Source organism: Ranitomeya imitator, chromosome 2, assembly GCF_032444005.1.
Source record: "Ranitomeya imitator isolate aRanImi1 chromosome 2, aRanImi1.pri, whole genome shotgun sequence".
Taxonomy (NCBI): Eukaryota; Metazoa; Chordata; class Amphibia; order Anura; family Dendrobatidae; genus Ranitomeya; species Ranitomeya imitator.
The window spans coordinates 340,326,859-340,347,713 of record NC_091283.1 but is presented as its reverse complement, the minus strand read 5'-3'; the positions used below and the strand labels follow the sequence as shown (position 1 = coordinate 340,347,713).

Genomic DNA, 20,855 nt, shown 5'->3' with positions numbered 1-20,855 from the left:
AATCTTGGTTTCATCAGTCCACAGGACCTTCTTCCAAAAAGATATTGGTTTCTCCAAATGTGCTTCTGCATACCTCAGCCGACTCTGTTTGTGGCGTGCTTACAGAAATGGCTTCTTTCGCATCACTCTCCCATACAGATTCTCCTTGTGCAAAGTGCGTTGTATAGTTGACCGATGCACAGTGACACCATCTGCAGCAAGTTGATGCTGCAGCTCTCTGGAGGTGGTCTGAGGATTGTCCTTGACTGATCTCACCATTCTTCTTCTCTGCCTTTCTGATGTTTTTCTTGGCCTGCCACTTCTGGTCTTAACAAGAACTGTACCTGTGTTCTTCCATTTCCTTACTATGTTCCTCACAGTGGAAATTGACAGGTTAAATCTCTGAGACAGCTTTTTGTATCCTTCCCCTGAACAACTATGTTGAATAATCTTTGTTTTCAGATCATTAGACAGTTGTTTTGAGGAACCCATGATGCCATTCTTCAGAGGCGATTCAAACAGGAGAACAACTTGCAAGTGGCCACTTTAAGTAGCTTTTCTCATGATTGCATACACCTGGCTATGAAGATCAAAGCTCAATGAGGTTAGAAAACCAAAAAAAGTGCTTTAGTAAGTCAGTAAAAAGTAGGTAGGAGTATTTAAAACAAGAAAATGATAAGGGTGCCCATACTTATGCACCTGTCAAATTTTGTTTGAATGCAGATTGCACATTTTCTGTTAGTACAATAAACCTCATTTCAAGGCAGAAACATTACTGTGTCCAACAGTTATTAGATATATGAAACTGAAATAGCTGTTGCAAAAAAAACAATTTTTATAAAACATTAAGCTTAAGATTAATAGGGGTGCCCAAACTTTTTCATATAACTATAACACAGTCCATGTAGTATATAGCACAGCCATGTAGTATATAGCAACGCCACATAGTATATAGCACAGCCCACGCAGTATATAACACAGACCACACAGTATATAACACAGGCCACGTAGTATATAACAGAGCCACGTAGTATATAGCACAGCCACGTAGTATATTGCACAGCCCACGTATATAGCATAGCCCACGCAGTATATAGCACAGCCCACGCAGTATATAAGACAGGCCATGTAGTATATAACAGAGCCACATAGTATATAGCACAGCCACGTAGTATATAACACAGGCCATGCAGTATATAACACAGCCCACGTAGTATATAACAGCCCACGTAGTATATAACACAGCCCATGTAGTATACAACATAGCCCACGTAGTATATAGCAATGTGGGCACCATATACCTGTGAAAAAGAGAATTAAAATAAAAATAAGTTATATACTCACCTTCCGGCGGCCCCTGGATCCAGCCCAGGACATTAGCGATGCTCCTTGCGACACTCCGTTCCCAATAATGCCTTGCGGCAATAACCCGTGATGATGTACACCTCGTACACACACGGCTCCACTTCGTACACCTCACCTCGTACACACACGGCTCCGTTCCATACACCTCGTACACACATGGCTCCGCTATGCACACCTCATACACACACGGCTCTGCTCCGTACACCTCGCGCACACATGGCTCCGCTCCATACACCTCGTACACACATGACTCTGCTCTGTACTCTTCGTACACATACGGCTCTGCTCCATACACCTCGTACACATGCGGCTCCGCTCCATACACCTCGTACACACGCGGCTCCACTCCGTACACCTCGTACACATACGGCTCTGCTCCATACACCTCGTACACACGCGGATCCACTCCATACACCTCGTACACGCACAGCATCATTCTGTACACCTTGTATACACACGGCTCTTCTCCGTACACCTCATACACACGGCTCTGTTCCGTACACCTCGTAGACACACGGCTCAACTCCGTACACCTCATACACACTCCGTACACCTCATATGCACGGCTCTGTTCCGTACACCTCGTACACACACTGCTCTGCTTCGTACACACACGGCTCTGCTCCGTACACCTCGTACACACACAGCTCCGCTCCATACACCTCGCACACATATGGCTCTGTTCCATACACCTTGTACACACGTGTCTCCGCTCCATACACCTCATATACCCATGACTCTGCTTCGTACACCTCGTACACACACGGCTCTGCTCCGTACACCTCGTTCACACACGGCTCTGCTCCGTACACCTTGTACACACACGGCTCTGCTCCATACACCTCGTTCACAAAATCGAACAAAGTCCAGCTCACCATGATCGACATCCTTGGGAACTCGGAGCACGGAACCGCTGTGTCAAGGCGTGGAGAAGTCAGAGAAGAAATGAGGAATCCAGCTCAACGAGGTAGTGAAAAAAACCCTTTTCTTTATTCACTTGAAAAATATGTTCAGTTTAGGATAAAAACATCAGCAATTACAAAGGATAAAATGCGATATCAACGCGTTTCTGGTGATCAAACACCCTTAATCATGATTACTCATGATCATGATTAAGGGTGCTTGATCACCAGAAATGCGTTGATATCGCATTTTATCCTCTGTAATCACTGACGTTTTTATCCTAAACTGAACATATTTTTCAAGTAAAGAAAAGGTTTTTTTCACTACCTCGTTGAGCTGGATTCCTCAGTTCTTCTCTGACACCTCTGACAAAACCAGGGATTCAAGCTTCAGGAGGCTAATTTGCATATTCCAGGTGCCTTCTGGGAGAAGCGAAGTCTCCCTAAGCTAGAAGATCGTTGGGTACAGCCGGGACCAGCTGCTTCGAAAGCATCACCAAACCAGGGATTCAAGCTTCAGGAGGCTAATTTGCATATTCCAGGTGCCTTCTGGGAGAAGCGAAGTCTCCCTAAGCTAGAAGATCGTTGGGTACAGCCGGGACCAGCTGCTTCGAAAGCATCACCAAACCAGGGATTCAAGCTTCAGGAGGCTAATTTGCATATTCCAGGTGCCTTCTGGGAGAAGCGAAGTCTCCCTAAGCTAGAAGATCGTTGGGTACAGCCGGGACCAGCTGCTTTGAAAGCATCACCAAACCAGGGATTCAAGCTTCAGGAGGCTAATTTGCATATTCCAGGTGCCTTCTGGGAGAAGCGAAGTCTCCCTAAGCTAGAAGATCGTTGGGTACAGCCGGGACCAGCTGCTTCGAAAGCATCACCAAACCGAATTTTTGCCTGTAGGACATTATTGCAAGAGAGCTTGGCTGAGTAGATTACACAAGAAGGAAAACACACAGCAAGTCAGCAGGATCTAGGAGCAACATGGCAGATGTGACAACCTACATGGTGAGCTGCAGCATGTGCTACATGTTCACAGATCGACCAGAAGAAGAATCAAATTTCACCTGTCAGAAGTGTAGACTAGTGGCCCTTTTAGAAGAAAAGGTGCGGGGTCTGGAAGAAAGAATAGCAACCTTGAAACTCATCAAAGAGAATGAAGACTTTCTAGACAGAACAGAAGCATCTCTACTGGTCACAGAAGGTGAAAAAAGTGTCAGAGAACCTCCAAAAGCAGATGAGTGGAAGCATGTGACCAAAAGAAGCAAGAAGACCATGGAGAAATCACCAACCACACAACTGAAGAACCGATATCAAATCTTTGTAGAGGATGAAGATGGCACACCTAAGAATGAAGCAATACCAGCAAGCAAAAAAGAAAAGGGCACACAGCAACAAGTGACAGCAAAAAGTACAGCCAAGAAGCAACGAAGAGTGGTGGTGGTGGGAGACTCACTACTGAGAGGCACAGAAGCAGCCATCTGCAGACCGGACATAACTGCAAGAGAAGTATGCTGCCTTCCAGGTGCGATGATCAAGGATGTGACCGATAGGATACCAAAGCTCTTTAGCTCCAAGGACGTCCACCCATTTCTTCTGATACATGTTGGCACCAATGACACGGCAAGGAAAGACCTACCGACAATCTGCAAAGACTTTGAAGAGTTGGGGAAGAAAGTAAAGGAACTGGATGCACAGGTAGTTTTTTCTTCTATCCTTCCAGTAGACGGGCATGGCACCAGGAGATGGAACAGGATCCTTGATGCAAACAACTGGCTAAGACGATGGTGCAGACAACAAGGATTTGGATTCCTGGACCACGGTGTGAATTACTGGTATGATGGACTCCTCGCCAGAGACGGACTACACCTCAACAAACCTGGGAAACACACATTCGCCAGAAGACTCGCTACACTCATCAGGAGGGCGTTAAACTAGAAAAAGAGGGGACGGGAAGAAAAACATTAGACTCGAACAAAGACGACCCAGGAAAACATACTCAGAAGGGAGGTAAGAACATTTCTAAAACAATCCACAGTGAGGAGATTGGAACAAAACAAAATCCTCTAAACTGCATGCTCGCAAACGCCAGAAGCCTGACAAACAAGATGGAAGAACTAGAAGCAGAAATATCTACAGGTAACTTTGACATAGTGGGAATAACCGAGACATGGTTAGATGAAAGCTATGACTGGGCAGTTAACTTACAGGGTTACAGTCTGTTTAGAAAGGATCGTAAAAATCGGAGAGGAGGAGGGGTTTGTCTCTATGTAAAGTCTTGTCTAAAGTCCACTTTAAGGGAGGATATTAGCGAAGGGAATGAGGATGTCGAGTCCATATGGGTTGAAATTCATGGAGGGAAAAATGGTAACAAAATTCTCATTGGGGTCTGTTACAAACCCCCAAATATAACAGAAAGCATGGAAAGTCTACTTCTAAAGCAGATAGATGAAGCTGCAACCCATAATGAGGTCCTGGTTATGGGGGACTTTAACTACCCGGATATTAACTGGGAAACAGAAACCTGTGAAACCCATAAAGGCAACAGGTTTCTGCTAATAACCAAGAAAAATTATCTTTCACAATTGGTGCAGAATCCAACCAGAGGAGCAGCACTTTTAGACCTAATACTATCTAATAGACCTGACAGAATAACAAATCTGCAGGTGGTTGGGCATTTAGGAAATAGCGACCACAATATTGTACAGTTTCACCTGTCTTTCACTAGGGGGACTTGTCAGGGAGTCACAAAAACATTGAACTTTAGGAAGGCAAAGTTTGAACAGCTTAGAGATGCCCTTAATCTGGTAGACTGGGACAATATCCTCAGAAATGAGAATACAGATAATAAATGGGAAATGTTTAAGAACATCCTAAATAGGCAGTGTAAGCGGTTTATACCTTGTGGGAATAAAAGGACTAGAAATAGGAAAAACCCAATGTGGCTAAACAAAGAAGTAAGACAGGCAATTAACAGTAAAAAGAAAGCATTTGCACTACTAAAGCAGGATGGCACCATTGAAGCTCTAAAAAACTATAGGGAGAAAAATACTTTATCTAAAAAACTAATTAAAGCTGCCAAAAAGGAAACAGAGAAGCACATTGCTAAGGAGAGTAAAACTAATCCCAAACTGTTCTTCAACTAGATCAATAGTAAAAGAATAAAAACTGAAAATGTAGGCCCCTTAAAAAATAGTGAGGAAAGAATGGTTGTAGATGACGAGGAAAAAGCTAACATATTAAACACCTTCTTCTCCACGGTATTCACGGTGGAAAATGAAATGCTAGGTGAAATCCCAAGAAACAATGAAAACCCTATATTAAGGGTCACCAATCTAACCCAAGAAGAGGTGCGAAACCGGCTAAATAAGATTAAAATAGATAAATCTCCGGGTCCGGATGGCATACACCCACGAGTACTAAGAGAACTAAGTAATGTAATAGATAAACCATTATTTCTTATTTTTAGTGACTCTATAGCGACGGGGTCTGTTCCGCAGGACTGGCGCATAGCAAATGTGGTGCCAATATTCAAAAAGGGCTCTAAAAGTGAACCTGGAAATTATAGGCCAGTAAGTCTAACCTCTATTGTTGGTAAAATATTTGAAGGGTTTCTGAGGGATGTTATTCTGGATTATCTCAATGAGAATAACTGTTTAACTCCATATCAGCATGGGTTTATGAGAAATCGCTCCTGTCAAACCAATCTAATCAGTTTTTATGAAGAGGTAAGCTATAGGCTGGACCACGGTGAGTCATTGGACGTGGTATATCTCGATTTTTCCAAAGCGTTTGATACCGTGCCGCACAAGAGGTTGGTACACAAAATGAGAATGCTTGGTCTGGGGGAAAATGTGTGTAAATGGGTTAGTAACTGGCTTAGTGATAGAAAGCAGAGGGTGGTTATAAATGGTATAGTCTCTAACTGGGTCGCTGTGACCAGTGGGGTACCGCAGGGGTCAGTATTGGGACCTGTTCTCTTCAACATATTCATTAATGATCTGGTAGAAGGTTTACACAGTAAAATATCGATATTTGCAGATGATACAAAACTATGTAAAGCAGTTAATACAAGAGAAGATAGTATTCTGCTACAGATGGATCTGGATAAGTTGGAAACTTGGGCTGAAAGGTGGCAGATGAGGTTTAACAATGATAAATGTAAGGTTATACACATGGGAAGAGGGAATCAATATCACCATTACACACTGAACGGGAAACCACTGGGTAAATCTGACAGGGAGAAGGACTTGGGGATCCTAGTTAATGATAAACTTACCTGGAGCAGCCAGTGCCAGGCAGCAGCTGCCAAGGCAAACAGGATCATGGGGTGCATTAAAAGAGGTCTGGATACACATGATGAGAGCATTATACTGCCTCTGTACAAATCCCTAGTTAGACCGCACATGGAGTACTGTGTCCAGTTTTGGGCACCGGTGCTCAGGAAGGATATAATGGAACTAGAGAGAGTACAAAGGAGGGCAACAAAATTAATAAAGGGGATGGGAGAACTACAATACCCAGATAGATTAGAGAAATTAGGATTATTTAGTCTAGAAAAAAGACGACTGAGGGGCGATCTAATAACCATGTATAAGTATATAAGGGGACAATACAAATATCTCGCTGAGGATCTGTTTATACCAAGGAAGGTGACGGGCACAAGGGGGCATTCTTTGCGTCTGGAGGAGAGAAGGTTTTTCCACCAACATAGAAGAGGATTCTTTACTGTTAGGGCAGTGAGAATCTGGAATTGCTTGCCTGAGGAGGTGGTGATGGCGAACTCAGTCGAGGGGTTCAAGAGAGGCCTGGATGTCTTCCTGGAGCAGAACAATATTGTATCATACAATTATTAGGTTCTGTAGAAGGACGTAGATCTGGGTATTTATTATGATGGAATATAGGCTGAACTGGATGGACAAATGTCTTTTTTCGGCCTTACTAACTATGTTACTATGTTACCTCGCACACACACGGCTCCACTCCGTACACCTCATACACACACGGCTCTGCTCCATGCACCTTGTACACACACGGCTCCGCTCCGTACACCCCGTACACACACGGCTCTGCTCCATGCACCTTGTACAACAGGCTCCGTTCAATACACCTCGTACACATGCGGCTCCGCTCCGTACACCTCGTACACACACGGCTCTGCTCCATGCACCTCATACACACACGGCTCTGCTCCATGCACCTCGTACACACACGGCTCCGTTCCATACACCTCGTACACACGCAGCTCCGCTCCGTACACCTCGTACACACGCGGCTCCGCTCCGTACACCTCGTAAACATGCGGCTCTTCTCTGTACACTTCGTACACACACGGCTCTGATCCATGCACCTTGTACACACACGGCTCTGCTCCATGCACCTTGTACACACACAGCTCCGCTCCGTACACCTCATACACAGGCGGCTCTGCTACATCCACCCTGTAAACACCTCCTGACCCCACACATAAACTTCCCCTCATCCAGCACCATGAATATGAGCACAGAGTCCTGCATACACTGAGGCCCCTGATCATGTGACACTTGACTCCTCCCCTCATGTGACCTCATCACAGGTCCTGTACTCACAGAACAAAGGTGGTGTGCAGCTCTGCAGGTGGAGGTAGGTGGAGATTCTCCATGACTGGACAGGGAAGGGGGGAGGGGGGAGACACATTAACCCATTCAGCACTGAGACTTTTGGGGTCCCTGTGTGGTGTGAACAGTGAGGTAACCGCTGTGGACAGAATGCGGCTTCGCTGGTTCCACATTATTCCCAGTCAGACACCTGCAGGATGAGAGAAGCCCAGAGAAGTTCTCCCACAATGCGATGACTCCTCTCCTGGCTCCAGCACAATAATGTAGATACCAGTGATGAGTGACCGCTCTCCACTACTTGATCCGGCATCGGGGGCTCGGACAAGCTTGTTACTGGAGTATCGCAGGTGATGGAGCGCCGTGCTCGAGTTCCCAGCCAATAAACATGCGGGGATTGCCCGCCATACACGGTGATGCTGTAGCCATGTTGGGTACTGGTATTACTGTGACTGTCCGGCCGCATCACGTTATCGGGTTTATAGAAGACCCAGTGAGGCGACGCTCGGCACACCGTCCTCAGGAAGCAGCTCAGGGAGAGCGGTTATAGGAGGGAGCGCTTAGATTATTGTCAGCCCCCTAAGGATTATAAAGTTATATTGTTTAGTGTATTTCATGTGGCAGTATAGGGTGTATTTAACCCCTCCACCCCGAAGCCCGTTTTCACCTTCCTTATCAGGCCAATTTTTTCAATTCTGACCACTGTCACTTTATGAGGTAATAACTCTGGATCTGGTGATTCTGAGAAAGTTTTTTCGTGACATATTGTACTTCATGATAGTGGTAATATTTCTTCAATATGACTTATGTTTAATTGTGAAAAAAATCAGAAATTAAGCAAAACATTTGAAATTTTGAAAATTTTAATTTTTATGCCCTTAAATCAGAGTCATATCGCACAAAGAGGTTAACTAATAGCATTCCCACATGTCTACTGTACATCAGCACAGTTCTTGAAACATGATTTTTTTTTGTTAGGAAGTTTCAAGCGTTAAAAGTCGTTCAGCGGTTTCTCATTTTTAGAACAAAATTTGCAAAACCATTTTTTTAGGGACCACCTCACATTTGAAGTCACATAAATGGGTCTATATGACATAAAGTACCCAAAAGTGACATTTTTCTAAAAACTGCTCCTCTCAAAGTCTTCAAAACCACATTCAAGAAGTTTATTTGACCCTTCAAGTGCTTCAAAAGAACTGAAGCAACGTGGAAGGAAAAAATGAACATTTACCTTTTTAGTCACAAAAGTTATCTTTTCACAAGAGTAACAGGAAAATGGACCACTAAAGTTGTTTGCAATTTCTCTTCAGTACACCGATACCCCATTTGTGGGGGAAAACCACTATTTTGGCGCATGGCAGGTCTCGAAAGGGAAGGAGCACCGTTTTACTTTTTAAACTCAAAATTGGCTGGAATTGAGAGAGGATGCCATGTCAAGTTTGACGAGCCCCCGATGTGCCTATACAGTGGAATCCCCCACGAGTGACCCCATTTTGGGAACTAGATCCCTTAAGGAACTTATCTAGATGTGTGGTGAACACTTTGAACACCCAGGTGCTTCACAGAAGTCTATGACGTAGAGCTGCGGAAGTAAAAAATCAAATTTGTTCCACAAAAATTATCTTTTAACCCCGATTTTCTTTATTTTCACAAAGGTAACAGGAGAAAATGGACTTCAAAAGTTGTGAAATTTCTCCTGAGTATGCTAATACCCCGTATGTGGAGGAAAACCACTGTTTGGGTGCACATCTGGGCTCAGAAGGGATGGAGTGACATTTTGGAATTCAGACTTTGATTGAATGGTCTGCGGACGTCATGTCTCGTTTGCAGAACCCCTGATGTGCTTAACAGTAGAAACTCTCCACACGTGACCCCATTTTGGAAAGTAGACTAGACAATGAATTTATTTAGATATATGGTGAGCTCTGTGATCTTCCAAGTGTCTCACAGAAAATTATAACGTTAAATCATGAAAATAATAAAAACATGTGTTTTTCCACAAAAATGATCTTTTAGCCCCTTTTTTTATTTTCACAAGGGTAACAGGAGAAAGTGGACCCTAAAAGCTGTTCAATTTCTCTTAAGTATGCTGATACTTCACATGTGGAGGAAAACCACTGTTTGGGCACATGATTGCTTTCTAAGTTCTGTATATAAGATTGATTTCTTTGTCCTGTTTATCAGATTGCTTTCTTAGTTCTGTATATAAGATTGCTTTCTTAGTTCTGTATATAAGATTGCTTTCTTAGTTCTGTGTATAAGATTGCTTTCTTAGTTCTGTATATCAGATTGCTTTCTTAGTTCTGTATATAAGGCCTCTTTCACACGTCCAGATAATTCCGGTACCGGAGTTATCCGTGTCCGTGTGCTCACGTAGCACATCAGTGTGGCACACGTGCGGCAGCCGTGTGCCGCCTGTGTGCCGACTGAGGACCACACGGACTGTGCAGGAGACAGCGCTACAGTTAAGCGCTGTCCCCTGCTTTTGGTGCTGAAGCCGGCATTCATTCTTTCTCCCCAGCAGCGTTCGCTGGAGAGAAGGAATGAAAATTCTTTTTTTTTATTGTTTGTGTTAAAAATAAATTTTACGGTCACTTCCCGCCTCCCATTCCCCCATATTCTCATCTACTCTCCAGATATTGACTCCCACTGGAGAGATGTTTGCAAAGTCTTCGACCTCTTAAGGGCAAACTCCCTCTACGCCAAGTTAGAGAAGTGTGTGTTTGAGCAAGAGTCCTTGCCTTTCCTTGGCTATGTCATCTCTGCCCAGGGATTGGCTATGAATCCTGCCAAGCTACAGGCTGTGATGGACTGGCAGGAACCCCATTATCTTAAAGCGGTGCAGCGCTTTATGGGGTTCATTAATTACTATCACCAGTTCATTCCTCACTTCTCAACTTTGGTAGCTCCCTTGATTGCCCTCACCAAGAAAGGAGCAAATCCCAAATTGTGGTCGTAGGAGGTCTCCAAGGCCTTTCTCTGTATTAAGTCACACTTCGCTAGCACTCCCATTCTACATCGCCCCGATGTAGATAAGCCTTTTATAATGGAGGTGGCAGCACGGTGGCGCAGTGGTTAGCACTACAGCCTTGGGGTCCTGGGTTCTAATCCCACCCAGGACAACATCTGCAAAGAGTTTGTATGTTCTCTCCGTGTTTGCGTGGGTTTCCTCCGGGCACTCCGGTTTCCTCCCACATGCCAAAGACATACTGATAGGAATTCTAGATTGTGAGCCCAATCGGGGACAGTGATGATAATGTGTGCAAACTGTAAAGCGCTGCGGAATATGTTAGCGCTATATAAAAATAAAGATTATTATTATTATTATTTATTATGCCTAATTTGTTGGTGCTGGAGCAGTCCTCTTCCAAAAGGTCGGAAGCATCCTTGCTTCTTCTTTTCCAAGACATTTTCACCTGCGGAGAGGAATTATTCCATCGGTGACAGGGAGTTGCTAGCTATGAAGTTGGCTTTCTCAGAGTGGAGACACCTCCTGGAGGGGGCTCGTTTTTACTGACCACAAAAATTTTGTCTACTTACAAACAGCCCAGCGGCTAAATTCTCGCCAGGCCAGATGGTCCCTGTTCTTCTCCCGGTTCCATTTCACCCTCCATTTTCTCTCCTGGGAGAACATTTGTGTCGACGCTCTCTCCAACTCTGTAGTGTCATCTGAGGAGGAGCCTAAGCTTATTGTCCCTTCGGAGAGCCTGTGAACTGTGGCTCCAGTTTCTCTAGAGTCTGTGCCCCCAGGCAAGACTTTCGTTCCATCTAATTTGCGACCGAAGGTTCTCTCTTGGGCTCACTCGTCCAGGGTGGGTAGACATTTTGGGACCAAGAGGACATCTGAGCTTTTGGTGAGGACGTACTGGTGGCCACATATGGCCCGTGACGTCGGGGACAATATTCGGGCATGTGTCTCCTGCGCCAAGAATCGGTCTCCTCGGCAACGGCCTGCTGGGCTACTTTACCCCCTGCCGGTGGCAGACAGGCCTTGGGAGATGGCCTGGATGAACTTCGTGGTGGGCTTACCCAAGTCTTGTAGCTGCACCGTTATCTGGGTGGTCACCGATCATTTCTCTAAAATTATTATTATTTATTTATATAGCACCATTAATTCCATGGTGCTGTACATGAGAAAGGAGTTACATACAGGGTTGTAGATATCGATTACAGTAAGGAGGTTTACATTGACAGACTGGTACAGAGGGGAGAGGACCCTGTCCTTGTGGACTTACATTCTATGGTGCACTTGGTGCCACTTCCACAGTTACCTTCTGCACCGGCCTTGGCGGCGTTGTTCATATTTTCCGTCTACATGGCATGCCTGACAAAATTGTCAGTTACCGGGGTTCCCAGTTCACGTCTCGGTTTTGGAGAGAGCTCTGTCGTTTACTCAGCATAGAACTGAATCTCTCTTCTTCATATCATCCTGAGATGAATGGGTTGATAGAGAGGGCCAACCAGACTCTGGTGAAATATTTGCAACATTTTGTCTCTGCTAGGCAGGATGACTGGGCATCTCTGCTACCTTGGGCGGAATTTGCTTTGAACAACGCCGTAGCTGACTCCACCGGGCAGACTCCTTTACTCCTTAATTACGGTCAGCATCCACGTGTCCCTGTGCCCATGCCCGTGTCATCCACCGATTCTAGGGTGGCAGACTGGGCGGTGGAGGCACGTGACATTTGGGACCGCACACAGGATGCCATACGGGCCTTCAAGGAGAGAATGAGGGTTTCTGCCGATGCACACCGGCGCCCCACTCCGACCTTTGCTCCTGGCGACTTAGTGTGGCTCTCCGCCCATAACATGAGGCTCCGAGTTGAGTCCACTAAGTTTGCGCCTCTCTACATAGGCCCTTTCAAGGTTCTGGAACAGGTTAACCCTGTGGTCTACCGTTTTGCTATTCCTCCGCGCCTAGGTATTACCGACACTTTTCATGTATCCCTCTTAAAACCCGTCTATATGTCCCGGTTTTCCGAGTCATCTGCTGGGACGTCGGGTTCATCCACGGATGAGTACGAGGTGAACTCTTTCTTGGGGTGCAAGGTTGTACGTTGCAAAAAATACTATCTGGTGGAATGGAATGGTCATGGCCCAGAGGGCAGAAACTGGGAACCTGTGGAGCACATTCGGGCTCCGCTGCTCATTGCAGCCTTTGAGCGTAGCGTGGCCCAAGGAGGGGGGCTCTAGGAGGGGGAGTAATGTTAGATGTAGAGTTCCCGACGCTGCACAGGGGGAATTTCGAACCATAATAATTACAAATAAATTTGCGCACACAACGAGAGTTTGAAAAATACCAGAATCTGTATTCAATAGAGAGGTAGTGAAGCGATCTAAATATGCATACATAAGAAAAGATTGCACTTAGTCCCAATTAGACTTATACTATATTGCCCAAACTTGTAACAATAAATGCCAGTACCAAAAAGGTGTGCACAGATAAATAGTATACGTATATGTTGCTGCAAACCTGCAACAGGGTTCTTGCTAAAACCAGTAAAATGAGCCAATGTCTATATAAATGGCAACCTGTAAATGGAATAGATTAACTGGTTAAAAAAGTTATGATCACTCGTGGATCAGAGTCTGATTGATAAAGTATATAGCATATATACTTTATCAATCAGACTCTGATCCACGAGTGATCATAACTTTTTGTGCACACCTTTTTGAATACAGATTCTGGTCTTTTTCAAACTCTCGTGTGCACCAATTTATTTGTAATTATTATGTGTTTTATTTGACAAGAGAGTGTTTTTTTTTCTAAATTTGCAGCCCTACGAGTTATTTCATACTAAGCGCCGCTCCAACATCTATTACTCTGAATCTTGAACCATGTCTGCTGCGGTCTCCCATTCTACATCAGCCGCAGTGGAGCCTGCTCAGCGGAGATGTCGGTCCCAGCGTCTCGCTCAGCCTGATACTGTGCAAAGGGTTACTGCTGCCTTTCCAGGCTCTGCTTTTGTAGCCAGCACTGGTCAGCGGCGAGCAGGCTTTTCTGGGACTAAGTCCTGCTTTGCACACACTGAGCATGCCCACGGGAGGACCTCTCATTGGAGGTCGGGGGTCACACACTCAGGCCCTGTAGCAGCTCCTATTGGTTCTCCAGGAAGGTCCTGAAGAGCTGCAACTATAAAACGTTTGCATGGCCGCACGGGCATGCGCTATTATCAAATGTGTATGGCTTAGGCCAGTGGATACTATACCACTCTTTATACATTTAGAACACCTATTGAAAGGACACATCACAGAAGTAGTCACATAGGATCTAATGTATAAAGGGCTGTGATGTCTATGGACATAACGCCGGAATGTCGCAAAACTAATTAATAATACGAAGGAAAAACACGACAAAAACTCCCAGAGATGAAATACGTAAACATGAGATAACTTTAATGAATAAGACCAAGTACAGATGACACAAGGAAGAGGGGGGGAAAAATAACACCCACTCGCACATGTCCAGAACAAAACGCCCACGGAAAAAACAACAGTGGATTAAAGTGCCAGTAAGCATTATCAGTAATCACAGTATAAGGCTATGTGCACACTTTGCAGATTCCACTGCGGATTTTTCCGCAGCGGAATTGCAAAATCCACAGTGAAAACCCATCGCGGTTTTTACTGCGGATTTATCGCGGTTTTTACTGCGTTTTCTTCTGCGGATTTTCAACTGCAGTTTTCTATTGGAGCAGCTGAAAATCCGCAGAAAAGAAGTGACATGCTGCGGAATGTAATCCGCAGCGTTTCCGCGCGGATTTTTCTGCAGCATGTGCACAGCGTTTTTTGTTTCCCATAGGTTTACATTGAAATGTAAACTCATGGGAAACTGCTGCGGATCCGCAGCGGTCAAATCCGCTGCGGATCCGCAGCAAAATCCGCAAAGTGTGAATATAGCCTACATCTATTGCACATAATCCCAAATAATCCGTTGCATAGAGATCCCCCAGAGGAGAATATCAAAGTATTAAGATGGTATATATAATAGGACAGCCACAAGGGCTGTATATATTACCTATGCCGGTGGAAGAATCCTGTGGGCGTGCTCCCCGACGCGCGTTTCGGCGATTATAGCCTTTCTCAAGGGGCGGAATTTGCTTTGAACAACTCCGTAGCTGACTCCACCAGGCAGACTCCTTTACTCCTTAATTACGGTCAGCATCCGCGTGTCCCTGTGCCCATGCCCGTGTCATCCACCGATTCTAGGGTGGCAGACTGGGCGGTGGAGGCACGTGACATTTGGGACCGCACACAGGATGCCATATGGGCCTCCAAGGAGAGAATGAGGGTTTCTGCCGATGCACACCGGCGCCCCACTCCAACCTTTGCTCCTGGCGACTTAGTGTGGCTCTCCGCCCATAACATGAGGCTCTGAGTTGAGTCCACTAAGTTTGCGCCTCTCTACATAGGTCCTTTCAAGGTTCTGGAACAGGTTAACCCTGTGGTCTACCGTTTTGCTATTCCTCCGCGCCTAGGTATTACCGACACTTTTCATGTATCCCTCTTAAAACCCGTCTATATGTCCCGGTTTTCCGAGTCATCTGCTGGGACGTCGGGTTCATCCACGGATGAGTACGAGGTGAACCCTTTCTTGGGGTGCAAGGTTGTACGTTGCAAAAAATACTATCTGGTGGAATGGAATGGTCACGGCCCAGAGGGCAGAACCTGTGGAGCACATTCGGGCTCCGCTGCTCATTGCAGCCTTTGAGTGTAGCGTGGCCCAAGGAGGGGGGCCCTAGGAGGGGGAGTAATGTTAGGTGTAGAGTTCCCGCCGCTGCACAGGGGTAATTTCGAACCATAATAATTACAAATAAATTTGCGCACACAACGAGAGTTTGAAAAATACCAGAATCTGTATTCAATAGAGAGGTAGTGAAGCGATCTAAATATGCATACATAAGAAAAGATTGCACTTAGTCCCAATTAGACTTATACTATATTGCCCAAACTTGTAACAATAAATCCAGTACCAAAAAGGTGTGCACAGATAAATAGTATACGTATATGTTGCGGCAAACCTGCAACAGGGTTCTTGCTAAAACCAGTAAAATGAGCCAATGTCTATATAAATGGCAACCTGTAAATGGAATAGATTAACTGGTTAAAAAAGTTATGATCACTCGTGGATCAGAGTCTGATTGATAAAGTATATAGTATATATAGCACTATATACTTTATCAATCAGACTCTGATCCACGAGTGATCATAACTTTTTGTGCACACCTTTTTGAATACAGATTCTGGTCTTTTTCAAACTCTCGTGTGCACAAATTTATTTGTAATTATTATGTGTTTTATTTGACAAGAGAGTGTTTTTTTTTCTAAATTTGCAGCCCTACGAGTTATTTCATACTAAGCGCCGCTCCAACATCTATTACTCTGAATCTCGAACCATGTCTGCTGCGGTCTCCCATTCTACATCAGCCACAGTGGAGCCTGCTCAGCGGAGATGTCAGTCCCAGCGTCTCGCTCAGCCTGATACTGTGCAAAGGGTTACTGCTGCCTTTCCAGGCTCTGCTTTTGTAGCCAGCACTGGTCAGCGGCGAGCATGCTTTTCTGGGACTAAGTCCTGCTTTGCACACACTGAGCATGCCCACGGGAGGACCTCTCATTGGAGGTCGGGGGTCACACACTCAGGCCCTGTAGCAGCTCCTATTGGTTCTCCAGGAAGGTCCTGAAGAGCTGCAACTATAAAACGTTTGCATGGCCGCACGGCCATGCGCTATTATCAAATGTGTATGGCTTAGGCCAGTGGATACTATACCACTCTTTATACATGTGGTGTGTGACTGTAGTGCTGGAACTGTACACAGGCAGGCAGTTAGCGTCAGTGGGGGCAATTAGCTGTTGGCCTGCTTGTAAGCACAACCCTAGTTAGGGCTGTAGTTTGTGTACAGCGCGACTCTGTGCGGCAACAGAGATCGCTTTCAGTTCACATGGGGTGAAGCTTAACCCACGTGTGAGCTCAGAGTTTATCCACCATTACTTTGCAGCAGATATCTCTGCACGGTGGACGCCGGGCTGCGAACGCACCTTGTTGCTTCCTACCTATACTCTGTGCGTTCCACTAGCCCTAACACCCTGTTAATCCAGAAGGCCAACAAGTAGACTACTAATATGATTCATCTGATTGGCACATTCAATAATTGTAACTATGAGGTTCGCTCTACTCTTGGAGATCTGTGGGATATTTTGAAGGCTGATTGTGACCTCCATGGTGTATTACCTGATAAACTTACAGGGAATCTGTACCTACTTTTTTGTATATAATGTATATATGGCAACCACCATTAGGGGCTTATCTTCAGCATTCTATAATGCTGTAGATAAGCCCCCACACCCCTCCCCCCGATGTAACCAGAAAGATAAGAAAAACAAGTTAGATTATACTCACCCAGGGACGGTCGGTCCAGTGCGGTCTGGGTCCGATGGGCGTCGCAGGTCTGGGTCCGGTGCCTCCCATCTTCATGCGATGACGTCCTCTTCCTTGCTTCCTGTCGCGGCTCCTGTGCAGGCGTACTTTATCTGCCCTGTTGAGGGCTTAACAAAGTCCTGCAGTGCGAGGCGCTGGGCTTCTCTGACCTTTCCCGGCACATGCGCATTGCAGTACTTTGCTCTGGTACGTCTGACAGAAGCCGCGACACGAAACAAGGAAGAGGACGTCATTGCATGAAGATGGGAGGCGCCGGACCCGGACCGCGACGCCCATCGGACTGGACCTCCCTCCCAGGTGAGTATAATCTAACTTGTTTTTCTTATCTTTCAGGTTACATCGGGGGCTTATCTACAGCATTACAGAATGCTGTAGATAAGCCCCTAATGGCGGTGGCCGCAGATTATATACGAAAAAGTAGGTGACAGATTCCATTTAAGCTTACTTATAGGAGAGGGAGGAATTTAAAGGACTATCTTGTCCATAGCCACTTGCCCATACCCACAGGTACCTAGCTGGATTTCAAGATTGTGGGTAATCACAAATGTGGGGGCTGTAAGGCTTGTGGATTTGTGAAGAAGGGTAAATCCTTTACTAGTGCCTCCACTAACACGAAATATGACAACTGAGAATTTGCCATTTGCAAGACAAGAGGAATGGTGTATATGGCCACATATGAATGTCCCTTGAATTACGTGGGGAAGACCAAAAGGAAGATCCTTAAACATATTTTGGATCATGTCAGCTTTATTAGAAGGAAGGAAGAAGCTACTTTGTCTAAGCATAAGATGGAGGCTCGTTTGGCAGATCCATTTAATATGAATTTTCAGTTGATTGAAGTTGTCCATATTCCACCTTATGGGGATAACTGGGATAGGTTACTCCTCTAAAGAGAGTTGTGACAAAAACACGGGCAAAGTGCTGGAGGGGAGATACGTTTCACTGAGTCTATTAGCTTCAGTGATTTGAAACCCAGAAGTTTGCTCCAGCACACTATGTGGTGAGAGGGGTTAAATGTCCATTTTAAAGGCTGGGTCTTTATGGACAAACATAGATTGGATGGGTGGTTGCCCACCTTATCTCAACACCAGGGTGTGGTCTGGGGATTAAATAGTCATCCTCCTGAGGCATTCAGTGTTCTGTTATGACCTGGTGGTCAGGACAATAATGGACCTGGTGGTTAAGAGCACACGGAATGACCTGATAGTTACTGATAATAAAGGACGAGCTCTGGGACGTGGGAACTCTGCTGACCGCAATCCCTAATCCTATCAAACACACTAGAAATAGCCGTGGATTGCGCCTAACGCTCCCTATGCAACTCGGCACAGCCTAAGAAACTAGCTAGCCCTGAAGATAGAAAAATAAAGCCTACCTTGCCTCAGAGAAATTCCCCAAAGGAAAAGGCAGCCCCCCACATATAATGACTGTGAGTAAAGATGAAAATACAAACACAGATGAAATAGATTTAGCAAAGTGAGGCCCGACTTACTGAACAGACCGAGGATAGGAAAGGTTACTTTGCGGTCAGCACAAAAACCTACAAAAAGACCACGCAGAGGGCGCAAAAAAGACCCTCCGCACCGACTCACGGTGCGGAGGCGCTCCCTCTGCGTCCCAGAGCTTCCAGCAAGCAAGACAACAATAAAAATAGCAAGATGGACAGAAAAATAGCAAACCAAAGAAATACAAGCTGGAACTTAGCTTCTGCTGGGAAGACAGGTCACAAGAACGATCCAGGAGTGAACTAGACCAATACTGGAACATTGACAGGTGGCATGGAGCAAAGATCTAAGTGGAGTTAAATAGAAGAGCCAGCTAACGAATTAACCTCATCACCTGTGGAAGGAACCTCAGAAACACCCACCAGAGGAAGTCCATGGACAGAACCAGCCGAAGTACCATTCATGACCACAGGAGGGAGCCCGACAACAGAATTCACAACAGTGTTCAATGTGTCTGGAGAAACTAATTCCAGAGAAGTGTTTGTCCTTAGGCTAACCTGAACTGTATGTTTTTGCTTAATCCAGAGCAGGCAGACCCTGGTACCACAAGGACTGTGCTTTATGTTAGCTCTTTTTGTTTTCCTGTTTTTTTCCCAAAACGGCAATGTTTATTTTGACTTGACTATGGTTTATGCTGCATATACACCATATTCCAAATTATTGTGCAAATTGGATTTAAGTGTCATAAAGGTTTAATTGTTTTGTTTTTCAACTAAACTCTTGCATGGTATTGTGTCTCAGGGCTCAATGGATCACTGAAATCAATCTTAAAATAAACACATGTGATAATTAGTTTTCCAGGTGATTCTAATTAAAGGAAAACAACTTAAAAATGATGTTCCACATTATTAAGCAGGCCACAAGTTTCAAGCAATATGGGAAATAAAAAGGATCTCTCTGCTGCTGAAAAGCGTTAAATAGTGCAATGCCTAGGACAAGGTATGAAAACATTAGATATTTCCCCAAAACTTAAGAGTGATCATCGTACTGTGAAGAGATTTGTGACTGAAACAGAGCACAGACATAGTTCATGCAGATAAAGGCATAATGAGGAAGGTTTCTGCCAGACAAATTCATTGGATTAAGAGAGTAGCTGCCAAAATATCACTACAAAGCAGCTGTCATGCCGTTAACAGCGATAAAGGGGCAGGACGGCGTACTGGGACCCGCACCTGTCTCTGCCACTATAATGGGGCCCTGGCTTTCCCTTATCTCAGGGGTACCTATGATGGTTAGGAGACCTGAGCCGCCAGCGTATCCCTGTCTCCTGTGCAGACGCTATCAGTGGCCCCCTCTCCCCCAAGGGAGGTGGACTGCACCAGTGTAACAATACAACAAATAACAGGGTATACAAGGTAACTAAAAGTCTCAAACTCACAAAATGCTCACACAATCACACAGGAAACACAGAGAAGGGAAGAGAAGGAAAAAATTAGGAAGGAAAACAGGTTTAACATGCAACCAAAACAGCAGACACCAATCTCTGTAAATAAACCTCCAACTCCAAAGCTACGCTCCTTCAACCTCCAAGCCAGGCAGTAGAACTGATCACTGACAATAGCTGAAGTCAGGACTGGGTCTATACAGAGGATCAGATTACAAAATCCATTTCAGCTGAGAGACCCAGCTCTCAGCAACTCAGCAATAAGGTTAACCCCTGCACTGCTGGCACAAAGCAGCCAGGTCAGAATACAGGTGAAGAGCTTCTGTTCACTGTGTGTGAATGAGGCCCAGAGCGCTGCAGTTCTCTGGAACCTCTCCGTCACGGCAGCCCCGTGACCGTACCCCCCCTCTACGAGGGATCTCCGGAACCTCAGGACCAGGTTTCTCAGGATGAGCTGTATGAAATGCCTGAACCAACCTAACCGCATGGACATCGGCAGCAGGTACCCACGTCCTCTCCTTAGGACCGTACCCTCTCCAGTGTACCAGATATTGTAGGGATCAACGAACTAAACGAGAATCCATAACCCTGGAAATCTGGAACTCGAGATTTCCATCAACAAGGACCGGAGATGGAGGTGAAGGGGACTGATTGGATGACGCCACAACCTTTTTGAGTAAGGAGCGATGAAAAACA

At 45.4% G+C, this 20,855-nt stretch overlaps 1 protein-coding gene across 1 annotated transcript in view; it reads left to right on the top strand.

Annotated features, from left to right (window-relative positions):
- Positions 1-7,808: 7,808 nt before the first annotated feature.
- LOC138663682 (oocyte zinc finger protein XlCOF8.4-like) overlaps positions 7,809-20,855 on the top strand; it is a 30,579-nt gene continuing 17,532 nt past the window's right edge. The window contains exon 1 of the mRNA XM_069749977.1: positions 7,809-7,862. The gene's annotated coding sequence lies outside the window, so the exon portion shown is untranslated. The remainder of the gene's footprint in view (positions 7,863-20,855) is intronic.